Consider the following 13,558-nt stretch of genomic DNA (forward strand, 5'->3'; position numbering starts at 1 on the left):
CAACAGCGAACATTTTTCATGCAATTTTCTCTTTATATGGTCTGTGTCCAGATTCAGCTCCAGCACTTCCTACATTTGTAATCTTGGGGATACTCCTTTTCTCTGAGTCTGTTGCCTCATATGTTAAAGAGGGATGATAAAAAAAAAAAAAACCTCGAGAGGACAATGGGCAAAAGATGTGAAAGATAACTCACCAGGAAGAGATTTTAAATGTCCATGAAACACAAAAAACATTCAAGTTCCCTTATAAGAGAAATGCAAGTGAATGGCAAAAATTTTAAGGCTGGATACTCTTTGTTGGTGAGGCAGGAGAAACACTGGACATTCTCACACACTGCTAGGGAAAGTGCAGAATGGCACTCCCTTCTAGAGGAGAACTTGGCAATTTCTAGATTACTTATATGTTTGCATTTTGATCCGGTAATCCCACTCCAAGGAATTCACTCTGAAGCTGTATCTCAACAATATGAAAATACATATGTATAAGATTACTTATTGAAACATTTTTCATAATTGCAAAATACTGGAAATAACCTAAATCTCTAAATATAGGAAGGGTTTATTGAAGAAACTATGGAATAGTCATATCAAAGAGAATTACATAATTGTAAGACAAAAGGAAAAAGCTCCATAAACCAAAATGGAGTAATTTTCTGTTAAAAAAGCAAAAGCCAGAGGAGTATATATAGTCCACTATCTTTTGTGTAAGAGGTAAAGTCAATAAGAAAGTATTTATTGCAAACACATACACACAAAACAAACAAACAAAAAAACCCCCAGAATTTTGGTTTTTAAATATCATACCACATTAAAAATAGTGCTGCTTGAATTTATGACAATGGCTGATTCCAGGGCCAGGCAGAGAAAAACCAAGATGAGCCTGGAACATCTAAGTGAAAAGGAAGAATGTACTTTAAAAATAATGGGAAGGGCGAAAGATTTATACGATCTGAAGAGGAGAAGAATAAATGAAACAAGATGGGATTGGGAGGGAGACAAACCATAAGTGACTCTTAATCTCACAAAACAAACTGAGGGTTGCTGGGGGGAGGGGGGTGGGGAAAAGGGGGGTGGGGTTATGGACGTTGGGGAGGGTATGTGCTTTGGTGAGTGCTGTGAAGTGTGTACACCTGGCGATTCACAGACCTGTACCCCTGGGGATAAAAATATATGTTTATAAAAAATAAAAAATTAAAAAGAAAATAATGGGAAGGGCAACTGGGTGGCTCAGTTGGTTGGGTGTCCGACTCTTGATTTTGGCTCAGGTCATGATCTTGGGAATCAAGCCCCTCAGAATCTGCTTGAGGTTCTCTTTCTTCCTTTGCCCTTCCCATACTCAGACACTCACTCTCTCTCTTTAAATAAATAAAATCCTAAAAAAAAAAAAAAAGGGAAAATGTATTAGTCAGTGTTCTGTAGAGAAACAGAAACAATAGGAGAGAGAGAGAGAGAGAGACAGATATCCAGGATAAAACATCACATATATAGTGTTCTTGCCAAAAATGAAGACAAACACAAATTGAGAAATCAAATATTTATACATTTGTACATAATATAAAAATTATATATTGTAAGGAACTTAAGAATATACTTATTATACAGGGTTGATTCATGTGCTTATGATGAGTATCAAGATTTGATTATGATAGTATGTCCCAAGATTTTCAAGGTGAGTCAGGCAGCTGGATATCCAGAGAACCAGTGTTGTAGTTCCAGTCTGAGTCTGAAGGCTTAAGGGATTGTGTTCCAGTCCAAAGGCTGGCAGGCTTGAAACCCAAGATGTATCAATGTTTCAGTTCAAATCCAAACTCAGAAAAAAGCTGCTATCCTAGTTTGAAAACTATCATGCAAGAATATTTCTTACTGGGAGAGGGTCAGCATTTTTGTTCTATTCAGGCCTTTAACTGATTGGATATGACCCACCTATATGGAGGGCAATCTGCTTTACTCAATCTGCTGATTTAAATATTAACTTCATCCAAAACACCCTCACAGAAATATCCAGAATAATGTTTAACCAAATATGTGGGCATCCCATGGCCTAGTCAACATGATATGTAAAGTTGACCATCATAGGACCTATGAATAATAAAATAGAAATTGTGTGTCCATAGAAATAATAAATATATGATAAATAAGGAAAAGAAAATCTCTTCCTTAAAGGCAAAAGTCAGGAATGATAGAGGTAGTTCACCATTTTATGACCTTTATTGTAATAGCTGATTCAGACAGCTATCTATAAATGGTACAAAAGTTGATGAAAGTTTAATGAAGTGATGCATATGTACACACTTTTAAGGAATCCAGAAAATAAGTAAATAAGAAAGGTAACTTCACAGTAGAGAAACTTGATACTACCTAATGGCTTGGGCCACATTTAACCCACCAATAATATGATAAACTGACATCATGTTCCTACTGATGTGATGGGCTGAGAAGGACACACTATCACCCACACAGTGTTTTTGCCAAAAATGAAAACGAACACTAATTGAGGGGAAATCTGCAAAACGCATGGCTTATTCACTTAAAAATATCAATATCATGAGAGACAAAAGCTGAGAAACTGTTTCAGATTAAAGGAAACTAAAGAGACTAACATCTGAATGTAATGAATAATCCTGGACTGGATCCTGGATCTGAAAAAAAGTTGCTATGTAGGACATTATTGGGACAATATAGTCTATAAAATGTTAGCACAGAAGCATGAAATTTCCTGATTTGATCATTATATTGTGGTTACATAACAGAACGCCCTTGTTCTAAGGAAACACACAGTGAAGTACTTAGGAGTAAAGGGTCATGATGTATGCAGTTTACTCAAATTACTGGGAAAATGTATGTGCATGTGTTGAGAGAGAGACAAAATAGTAGAGAAAGAGAAAGAGAAAGTAAATGTGGCAAAATGTTAACTGGTAAGACCAAGTGATGGTAGAGAAGAATTCTTTGCAGTGTTCTTACAAGTTTTCCATAAGTGAAAAGTTACACCAAAATAGTTTAAAAAATTAAAATAAAAAGGGGCACCTGGGTGGCTCAGTTTGTTAAGCATCTGTCTTTGGCTCAGGTCATGATTCCAGGGTCCTGGGATTAAGTCTCATATCAGGGGAGTGTCTGCTTCTCCCTCTGCCTCTTCCTCTGTCTCTCCTTTGACTTGTGTGTACTCTCTCTCTCTCTCAAAAATTTAAAATCTTTAAAAAATTATAAATTTTTGTCCCAATTCCTGTTTGCATAGGATAGGGTCCTTGAAGTAATATCGCAAAGTCAAAAGGACAGACTTTTTAAAAAACTCTTAGTTGCCAAGTACCTTTCCAGACTTTCCCCATTTTCTTTTGCATCCTCTCTCCTCACCAAAACTGCATATTATGAATTATTTAACTCTTTAGAAGGAGCTGATTTTCAGGAACTAAACTGGGTGGTAGAATTTTCTTATATTTAAAACTTTCAACTTTGCACTTCAATTGTTTAATGTTTTTTAAAGATGAGTTATAAAGAAAAACAATGAAATAGTTTTCTAAAAAAAAAAAAAAAAAAAAGATTTAGTTGGCCAAAGTAATAAAGGAACCATTGTGGTTTGTATGGTTTCCATATATACAAAGAGAATCATGGTGTCACCCAGGAAAATTAGTTTCTTTGGATGACTAGTCCTAAGATAGGTTTCCATGAGGACAACTGGTTTTTGGCATCACACAGATGTGGGTTCAAGCCTTGATTCTTTCATCTCTTAGCTACTGACCTTGGACAAGTTAAGTTATTGGACCTTTCTAAACCTTTCTTTTCTACTGGCAAAATGAGAACAAACGTACTCTCCTCTCGATATTCTTGGGAGGCTTAAGTGAGGTAATTTTGGAAAGGTGCTTGGAAACTTGTTAGGCACTTTATAAATATTTTTAAAATTCATTATGCAATTAACAATGTTGTGAACAATCTTATTATAAATAGAATAATGGGTACTGTATACGGATATGGTGTCCTTTTACCTAAATCAAGAGGAAAATATGGCCAAAGAGCAACCCACAGAAAGTAAATTATCTGAGAGGTTAAAAGTTGTCCTGGGATTTGGATCTATGACTACTGTGACTGTAGCATAAGAATGAGCCGAGGGTCTGCAAGTTAAATGACCACATCCTAATTGCTTGATTATGTTCTTCCACTTGCCCAGAAGGCCACCAGAGAACACAGAGTTTCCTGCTGATTAGATGGTAAGCTAAGCCTTTTTAGATAGGAGAGCCTGGTTTGATTCTGAAGGTTACGAAACCAAGTTTTGTTTGTATATAAAAATACTGTACAATGGAATTTAGGTTACTGAGGAATTAGACATATTTGAAAAACCGTGGCCATTTTACATTTCTTTAAATGGGGGTAGATTGAAAAAAAATATGCACTACATCCCATCACCAAAAGACCTCCAAATAGGGCAATCCTCTGCTTGGAAGCGGCTGTAAAGGAAATACCTCTCCCCCAGCACTAGGTCATCATTGTAAAACTGGATTGTTAGTTGTAAAACTTCTGTTAATTTAAGGTCTAATGGAATGGATATTGAAAAATTAAGTTTTTTGCCCCTACTTATCTCTCCAGGAAACAGTCATCATAAAACGCATCACCTCGCCTCCTGATAGATAGCAGATGCTACGACATCCCCATAGAAGAGAGCCCAGGATGTCTAAGCCTATGGGGCAGAATCTGCCATAAATGTCTGAATTATTTCCTGGGCCAAGATTTATGTCACACATTGAAATTAAGCCTAATTTTAAAAGAAATAATCCTTGTAATGAATACTTAAGGCATACCAGTGGCTAATTTGAAAGCATATGCTACAAATTTCTAATGTAGAGTGGTAAGTCGATGTGCTAAAATTATGCATTGATGCACAGAGATAGAGCTCAGATAGAAGAAAGAAGAAATTCCAGCCCTCTTTGGAGGGTGCCTTTTTTCTAAATTCCATTTCAGTCTGTGGAGTGGGGGCCATTAATTTAGGTGGATGATAACTTTTTAATTCTGAGAGAAACTCGGGGATGCCTGAAAATAACCAGTGTGAAGGGTCTTACTTTGCAGGGGTCTGTGGAAAGGGATGGGGAATTTCCTCAGGTCCTCTGGTGACATTGCTTTCCCTCACCCTCCAGCTCTCCAGGACGGCTTTATCACGGCAGGAGCTTGGGGAGCGTGCGAAAGCATTTTCAGAGCTTGCTTTCTCTTTGAATTCTTTGACGATCAGATGGCCCAATCTGTTCACTTGTGATGGTTAGGGCCTTTTGAGAAAGGGGATGTCTGATTAGTTGTGCTAAAGCTGAATGGCTGCGGACCTGTCCAGACTTGCTTAGGAGGAAGTCCAACGTGGTGTTGATTTGCCATTCCCTTGCCGTCCAAGGACACTTCATTGAGAGATTGAGGGATTTTCCCCCTTTCTATTCTCTTGTTTTGTTCCGTCATTTGCTTATAAAAACAGCTCCAAAGCATCAACATTTGGCCAATTTGTGATCTTCTGTTTTAATCATGATGGAGTGGTTTAGGATTCCCTAGTCAGATTTAAGAAGGTCATTTCAAAAGAAAAATTCTTTTTTTTAAAATATTTTGTTTCTTGGGCGCCTGGGTGGCTCAGTGGGTTAAGCCGCTGCCTTCGGCTCAGGTCATAATCTCAGGGTCCTGGGATCGAGTCCCGCATCGGGCTCTCTGCTCGGCAGGGAGCTTGCTTTCCTCTCTCTCTCTCTGCCTGCCTCTCCATCTACTTGTGATTTCTCTCTGTCAAATAAATAAATAAAATCTTAAAAAAAATATTTTGTTTCTTTATTGGAGAGAGAGTAAGCGAGCACAAGCAGAGGAAGCAGCAGGCAGAGGGAGAGGGAGAAGCAGGCTCCACACTGAGCAGAGAGCCTGACATGGGGCTCAATCCCAGGACTCTGGGATCATGATCGGAGCCGAAGGCAGATGCTTAACCGAATGAACCATCCAGGGGCCCCCCAAAAGAGAAATTCTTACCTCACTCTCTATTGCAGCTCTCAAACCCTGTCTCTTCTCCCTAATTCCACATAGTTTTAATGATAATAACAAAATAACTAGTAATCATCTGAATTTTTTAAATATAAAAGTTGAAAACTCACACTTCAAATGTCTGATACTTATTTGGAGAACAGAAAAGCTCCTTGTTAGTCCAAGGCATTGATGTATTTTAAAAGTGGTTGATTATTCATGAATAAATATTAAAATTCTTTCATATTTGTGAATACTCGCAGTCTTCCTAACAACCATGCTGTTTATCTACGTTAAAGATGCTTTTAATTACCTGTTTCAATCATTGCAATTTATTGGCACTCCTGTGAATATAGAAATAACGGAACTTGTCTTCATGATTTAAATTTCTCATTTAACTACCCCCAAATTAAAACCAAGATCTTTTTCTGCTTAAAACCAGATCACTTTATTTGGCAAAGAGAATTTAAGTTTTACATTTAAATGCCATTTTTGATCTATTCCTTAAATTAAGAATTAGCATGCCATTAGTCTATAGCAGAAATGGAGATGTCAGGCATCACTTAATCAATTTAAGAAATTAATCAACTTGTGGGGAAAACCCTTCATACTGTGGAGTGCTTTAAAGAAAAAGATGAAATTATCAGTAATTCACAAAGCAACCAGTCAGTGTTTGATCTTAGGAAACAATGACAAAATCTGTTTTTCTCTCTTTTTAAAGGAATTTATTTGCCAGAGAGAGAGAGATATGGAGAGAGCACAAGCTAGGGGAGTGGTAGAGGGAGAAGCAGGCTCCCTGCTGAGCAAGGAGCCCAATGAGGGGCTTGATCCCAGGACCCTGGGATCACGATCTGAGCTGAAAGCAGATACTTAACGGACTAAGACACCCTGGCGCCCCTCTTTTTTTAGTTTAAAGACTCACTTGTTCTTTATAAGGTATTTAACTATGATCAGTTTGTTGTTTTAAAGCAGCTTCTAGTGCTTTCATGGGTTCCATAAGCTTACCTCTTATTTCTGTCCCAGCAGATATATTTGCTTCTAACCTGGATTAGAACATGTTTACTTTTAATAAATACAAGGACAAAATGGATATCTGACATTTTTGTCCTTGAAAGATAAAGGTATTTCCAGAAAATTAGCCTCTCAAGTTACTCTCAGGTTTGGTGAAAGTAGGTTTTAGAGAAAAGATTATCTTGACTTTTTTGAAGGAAAAAATGTCAGAGAAATAATAAAAATCATGGGTTTAGGGGTGCCTGGGTTACTCAGTCAGTTACACATTCAACTTGTGATTTCAGCTTAGGTCTTGATCTCATGGGTTGTGAGATCAAGCCCCAAGTTGGGCTCTGTGCTTAGTGGGGAGTCTGATTGAGATTCTCTTCCTCTCCCTCTACCCCCTCCAATTCTGTCTCACTCTCAAATAAACAAATAAAACTAAAAAAAAAAAAAAAAAAAAAAAAAGAATCATGGGGTTAGGGGTTCCTGGGTGGCTCAGTCAGTTGGATGTTGGACTCTTGGTGTCAGCTCAGGTCATCATCTCAAGGTCGTGAGATCCAGTCCCAGATCTGCTTCAGATTTTTTCCCTCTCCTCCCCCTGCTCTGTTCCTCCCCCGCTCCCACACCCTTTCACTCTCAAATAAATATTTAAAAAGAAAGAGAAATCATGGGGTTATAAAATGCTCAGATTCAAAGTTTATTTGGAGGATACTTAGATATAATGCTTTTATTCTGCTACATGGAAAGCATTCTGGAAAGGGAGTTACAACATCTATGTTTCAATCCCAGTCCAGCCATTCGGACTTGTGGTCATGGACTGATCATGTAACTTCTTTACATCAGTTTCTTCATCTGTTAAATCTGAAGAATACTGCCTTTGGTACTTAAGGATTAAATAAAACCATGAATGTAAATATGGAATCATGAACTATGACACTATTTGTGGGGACATAAAAAATATATGCCCAGTATTCTTTGAGGAGAAAGTATTAGCCTTACATTCTTTAATTCACTTTTTGGCTTTCATAAATCCCATTTTCTTTGATTCAGTCTTGGACTAATATTATTATGGCTAAAACCAGACTGTTGATCTGGGATTTGTTACATAAGGAGATTGAGAATGTTTGCAAGATATTTGCTTAGATCAGTATTTCTCAAGGTTTTTGGTTTCAGGGTTGTTTTACACTCTCAAAAAATTATTGAAGATCCTAAAAAGCTTTTGTGTATTTGAGTTACATTTATCTATATTTAGAGTACTAGAAGTTAAAATGGAGAAATATGAAAATATTTATTTTATTTCAACAATGAATTTACTCATGTTAATATGTAATATACATGTAAATATGTTGGTGAAAAATAAACATGATTTTGAAAACAAAAAAGTAATTTAAAAAATGGTGTTCTTTTACATTTTTGTAAATCTCTTTAACGTCTGACTAAATGGAAAACAGCTGGATTTTCACATCTGCTTCTTCCTTCACTCTCTTGCAATACCACATGTCATGTAGTCTCTGAAAAACCATGTTATATACTCAGGAGAGGATATGAATGAATAAGAGAAAAACACTTTCTTATTATTACAAATAATTTGACCTCCTGGAGCCCCTGAAATGGGCTTGGGGCCTCCAGGTATTCCTGGCCACTTTGAAGACTGTTGGCTTAGAAGATACTAAAGACATACATTACACCCTGAGTTGTGATGAGGGTACCTCCCATCAGAATGATACCTGAATCTCATTTAGGAATTGTAAAAATGTTTCTAGGTTGTTGTTTAAAGACCTGATGAGTTAATGATAATCTCCCATGAGCTCAACAATTATTCTGTTTAAAAAGTTGAGGAATAATTGGGATATAACATTGTGTTTGTTTAAGGTATACAATGTGTTGCTCTATGTCGTGACATGATTGCCACCATAGCATTAGCTAACAATTATTCTTCTAACTAAGCATGCTAATTTGTTTTCTGGGGAAATGAGTTTTCTCTACTTCCCTTTTATGGGAAGGGATTAAAAATATCTTTTTATAGTCAATATCTTTTTATAGACTCCTCTGATTTATTTCTCTATTGGCTTATTTGTATAATTGGTGACTAGGTTACCAATTTCTTCAGAAAGCTTAAGAGGAATAATTTAGTTTGACACAAGTGAAAGATGGTAAGCTGGGGGAGGGGCAGAGGAAGAAGGAGAGAATCTCAAGCAGACTCTCCACTGAGCACAGAGCCAGACTCCAGGCTCGATCTCATGACCCTGAGATCAAGACCTGAGCCAAATCAAAGTCAGACACTTAACCAACTGAGCCATATGCCTCCTCAGAATATGTTTTTTAAATAAAACATATAAAAATATAACTAAAACATATAAAAATAAAACAAAAACAATAAAACATATGAAAATAAAACAAAAACTAGTACTTTTTCTGAAAAACATTTTGTATCTGCATTATTGAAGAAAATTTACCACACTCAATTTTTCCAAAGTGTCCTGTTTTCTACGTAAATTGGTAGTTAACATCCATAGCGTATTTGTTAGGCTGGACTTAGCATGTGAGTGCTTTGCATGCATTAGCTAATCTAATGGCATTGGCTTGTCACTCCAGAGGTTACGAGAGGAGCATATTGATCCAAAAATTCATGTCAACTCCTGCAGGTGTCTAAAGGGTTAATCCTTGTTGTATACACTGGGTAATTCAGATTCTGAAAGATGAGGACACTTCTCCAAGGTCACACTTCTTGTAAATGCCAAGGCTTTCCTGCTGTTCCTGATTCCATGCATGGCTAAGCCACTCTGTTATTCTTTTATAAATCTATTATATAACACTAATGTGGTGAATTCAAAATCTCTGCCTTCTTGGAGGTGCTTCAGTTGTGAACCAGTGATGTTTTATGCTGAAGACAGAGCTTTGAAAGTGAGCGTCCACAGCAGGAGTAGTTAGAGCTGGGCTGTGCAGCGTACAGACCATTCTTCAGCAGTTTGGAGCAGCGGGGACCCCAACACGCTGAGGACTACTCGAAACCACTCCACATGGAAATGCTGAGATCGATGAGCTACTCCTACCAGTCTTACCATACAGGAATTAAAAGTCACAGAATATATTGCAGAAGCACAAGCTACATAATATGGAACCCTGGCTTGGAGTCAAAGGACCTGGATTCATGCTTCATTTCCATCATGAGTTCTGGGAACTTGGACATACCTCTGGGTTTTGAATTTCTCTTCTGTAAAATGAAGACCCACCACCGGTTCATCTCTGTCATCCCTTAAAAACTCTGTGAGTACATTCTGTGATTAGAAGCCGCAAAGACAACCTCTTGGTACGGAAGCACAGCTAAAAGTCATTGATTTTTCTATCTGTGAGATGGACAGAAGAATAATGTCAAAATTACAGAGTTTATAATGGTCAAATGTCTATGAATGAGCTTTGGAACTGGAAGAAACCTCCAAAACCTTGTATTATGGGTATTATGTGTGATATTCAGTTAGAGTGTTGTATGCTTATCTGAAGTCAGCCACACTGGAGTAAGTTAGAACATTCACATCTTTTTTCACTTCATGTTTTGAAAGTGATGCATGTTGGATGCTGCAGTTTATGCATTTAAAACCTTCAGTAACGGTCACTCTAAGAATCCAGGGTTTTATACACACTTGATAGAATACACTTTTCTTTCTTTCTTTCTTTCTTTCTTTCTTTCTTTCTTTCTTTCTTTCTTTCTTTTTTAAAGGTTTTATTTATTTGAGAGAGTGAGCAAGCAGTGAAAATGAGGGGGGAAGGAACATAAGGAGAAGCAAAGTCCTTGCTAAGCAGGGAGCCCAACCTGGGGCTCCATCCCAGGACTCTGGGATCATGACCTCATGACCTGAGCCATAGGCAGACAACCAACTGAATGAGCCATCCAGGTGCCCCTACAATATACTTTCTATTAAAGATGGTGAAGAATCAATTCTACAGATGTCACTATTTAAGAAGATGAAAATATTTAGCAAAATATCCCCTTGGTTCTAAAGTGCCTTTGTAGAAATTGAGCAAGGTAACCCGTCAATGGAAAAGCAGGGACTGGATAGATCATAAATTCCTCCTCCACTCGCTGTGGCCACGAGCACTGGTTTTGCTGAAGTATGGCTGGTCAGATATTTCATGAAAAGAGTGTGTTGAAGAATAAATTTAGGTTTTGAGTTTTTTTTCTGGGATGGAGTTTCTGGGATCCATTCAGGGCTTTTTGATCCCTGGCAATCGTAACCGTGACAGATTCAGGCATCATTTGTAGCATTTGGAGATGATAAAGTATCTAGAGTATGTTTTAGGTTCAAACGGTTGCTGGTGATGGGGAGCTAAATGTCCTACTAGATTAAAGTTCAACAATTCTTGAAAGACTTACATTCCCATTCCTCAAAAATAAACAATTAAAAATTTGCACATGAAAATAAAGACAAAAAGTCATTTTTCATCCATGATTAGAAGCTAGTGTTCGTACTCGTCCCAGGCATCCAGGGCCTCTGTCAACAACACTTACCCTAAAATGCTCTGGAGGGACCACGGTAAGAGAAACAGAAGATGTCAGGAAATTCTCTGTTATTTTTCAGCGATAGCCTTCTTGAGACGAGGACATCAGATAATAGGAAGATAATGAATGGGATACCTTTATCATTGACAACTACACCCCTGGGGAACAAGATAAAACTACTCTGAAGACAATGACATTGACAAAGACGCTGCAGAAAACACCCAGGGTGCCTGCTGGAGACTGGGGCTGAATGTGAGAGTGATTGCAATTGACCAAGGCCGAGAAGAGCAAGGAGCCATGTTGGATCATTCAGGACATGTTGGGGAGGGCAGCTGATGGCGACTACACATGCTCATACTGCCAACAGCAGTATGTCTCCAGGGATTGGAGGGGACCACTGAGGACCTGCCGTAGCCTACCCAAATCACAACAATAACCAGAGATGTGGGCCCCTTCCCATTTAGAGTGATCCAGCAAATGCAAATCCAACATTTGTTTAAACCCTCTAGCATCTCTCCAATGCCGGCAGCCCAAAGCCCATGCTCCTTGGCAAGGCGTGAAAGGCTCTCCCAACTCTAGGCCTTGCCTGCCTATCTCACTTCAGCTCCCATTATCCTTGGCTGCATGCTTAAGCTGCCCCGATGTCCAGCTTCTTTTACTTTCCTCCTTGTAGCACACTGCTCTCATCTCCATGCCCTTGCTCTTGCAGAGCGCTCTTGTTGAAATGATCTCTACCTCTTTCTCTCTCTGCGCTGTCCTTTTCCTCATTTGAGAGTCAGCCCTGGCATTTATGTCCTCTCAGAAGGCTTCTCTGAATGTTCTTCTGCCACATCCTGGTTCAGAGTACGTCCTAGATTCTTCTGTAGAAGCTTCTGTACATACTATCATTTTACCTGCCTTCTTCAATTATCATTATTATTATAATTTTATGTTGTCCCTCTTTTAGATTCAAAGCTTCTTGAGATCAGGGACTGTACTTTGGGGAGATAATCCTCCATGAGTGTCTTGTGTTTCTGCATGTCTCATGAACAGAGGTACTGACTGCCTTTATTTTTGTACTCCCCTTTCAAGGTTGTTGGAGCAAATGGTCTTAGAGGTAGAAAGTGTCTCCCTCTAGAGCAGTGTCTCCCTCTAGAGCAGAGGGCAGATTTGTTTATTGTCCAGTAAAATAAAGATACTGTCTTCCTCCAGAACAAATGGTAGGTAGGCTTGCCGCCCATAACAAAATATTCAGGTTCCCTAAACTCGAGATTCCTCTTTTGTAGTATACATCACTGCAGATGCAAGTCTCATCTGACCCTCTTTACACTGTCTTGCGGGTGCAAATGTTCATACATGGGTGATAGCTATTGTTGTAAGTAATAGACTATCCTTTGCCACAGACCCATGAGTCTTCTGTCTTCCACCAGCATCCATGAAATTGTAGCAGGCTAACTTGTTCGCTTTCATGGAGGATAAAATCCAAGACTCTTCATAATTCTTAACATATATTCATCGTTACACTTCCAACACTGAGATGGTGCCCAGCATGTGGTGAGTACTTAGTGTTAGACGAATGTATGAACTGACCTCATGCTAGAGAGAAAAAGTAAGAAAGGGTAGCACAAAGTGATCCTCCCACTCAGATCCTATCTTGTAACTACATCTCTGCTTTCTGCTTATCTGTCTCATCTCCATTATGTCTGCAGTGGACTCCAAGATGGCTCCCAGAATCTGTTGGTTTCCTAACTACATTTTTATTAGTGCCAGGAGAGAGGGTGCAGACCCTTCTGTGATACTGTCTCGGAGCACATACCTAAGTTTATCATTGTCATCAATGCCATTTCTTTTTTTTTTTTTTTAAGATTTTATTATTATTATTATTATTATTATTAATTTCTTTTTTTTTTTTTTTTGACAGAGAAAGACACAGGAAGAGAGGGAACACAGCAGGGAGAGTGGGAGAGGGAGAAGCAGGTTTCCCGCAGAGCAGGGAGCCCAATGCAGGGCTTGATCCCAGGACCCTGGGATTGTGACCTGAGCTGAAGGCAGAGGCTTAACCCACTGAGCCACCCAGGTAACCCCATCAATGTCATTTCTTACGTGCTTGCCAGGGCAGGATAC

The sequence above is a fragment of the Mustela lutreola genome, chromosome 12 (genome assembly GCF_030435805.1).
Source record: "Mustela lutreola isolate mMusLut2 chromosome 12, mMusLut2.pri, whole genome shotgun sequence".
Taxonomy (NCBI): Eukaryota; Metazoa; Chordata; class Mammalia; order Carnivora; family Mustelidae; genus Mustela; species Mustela lutreola.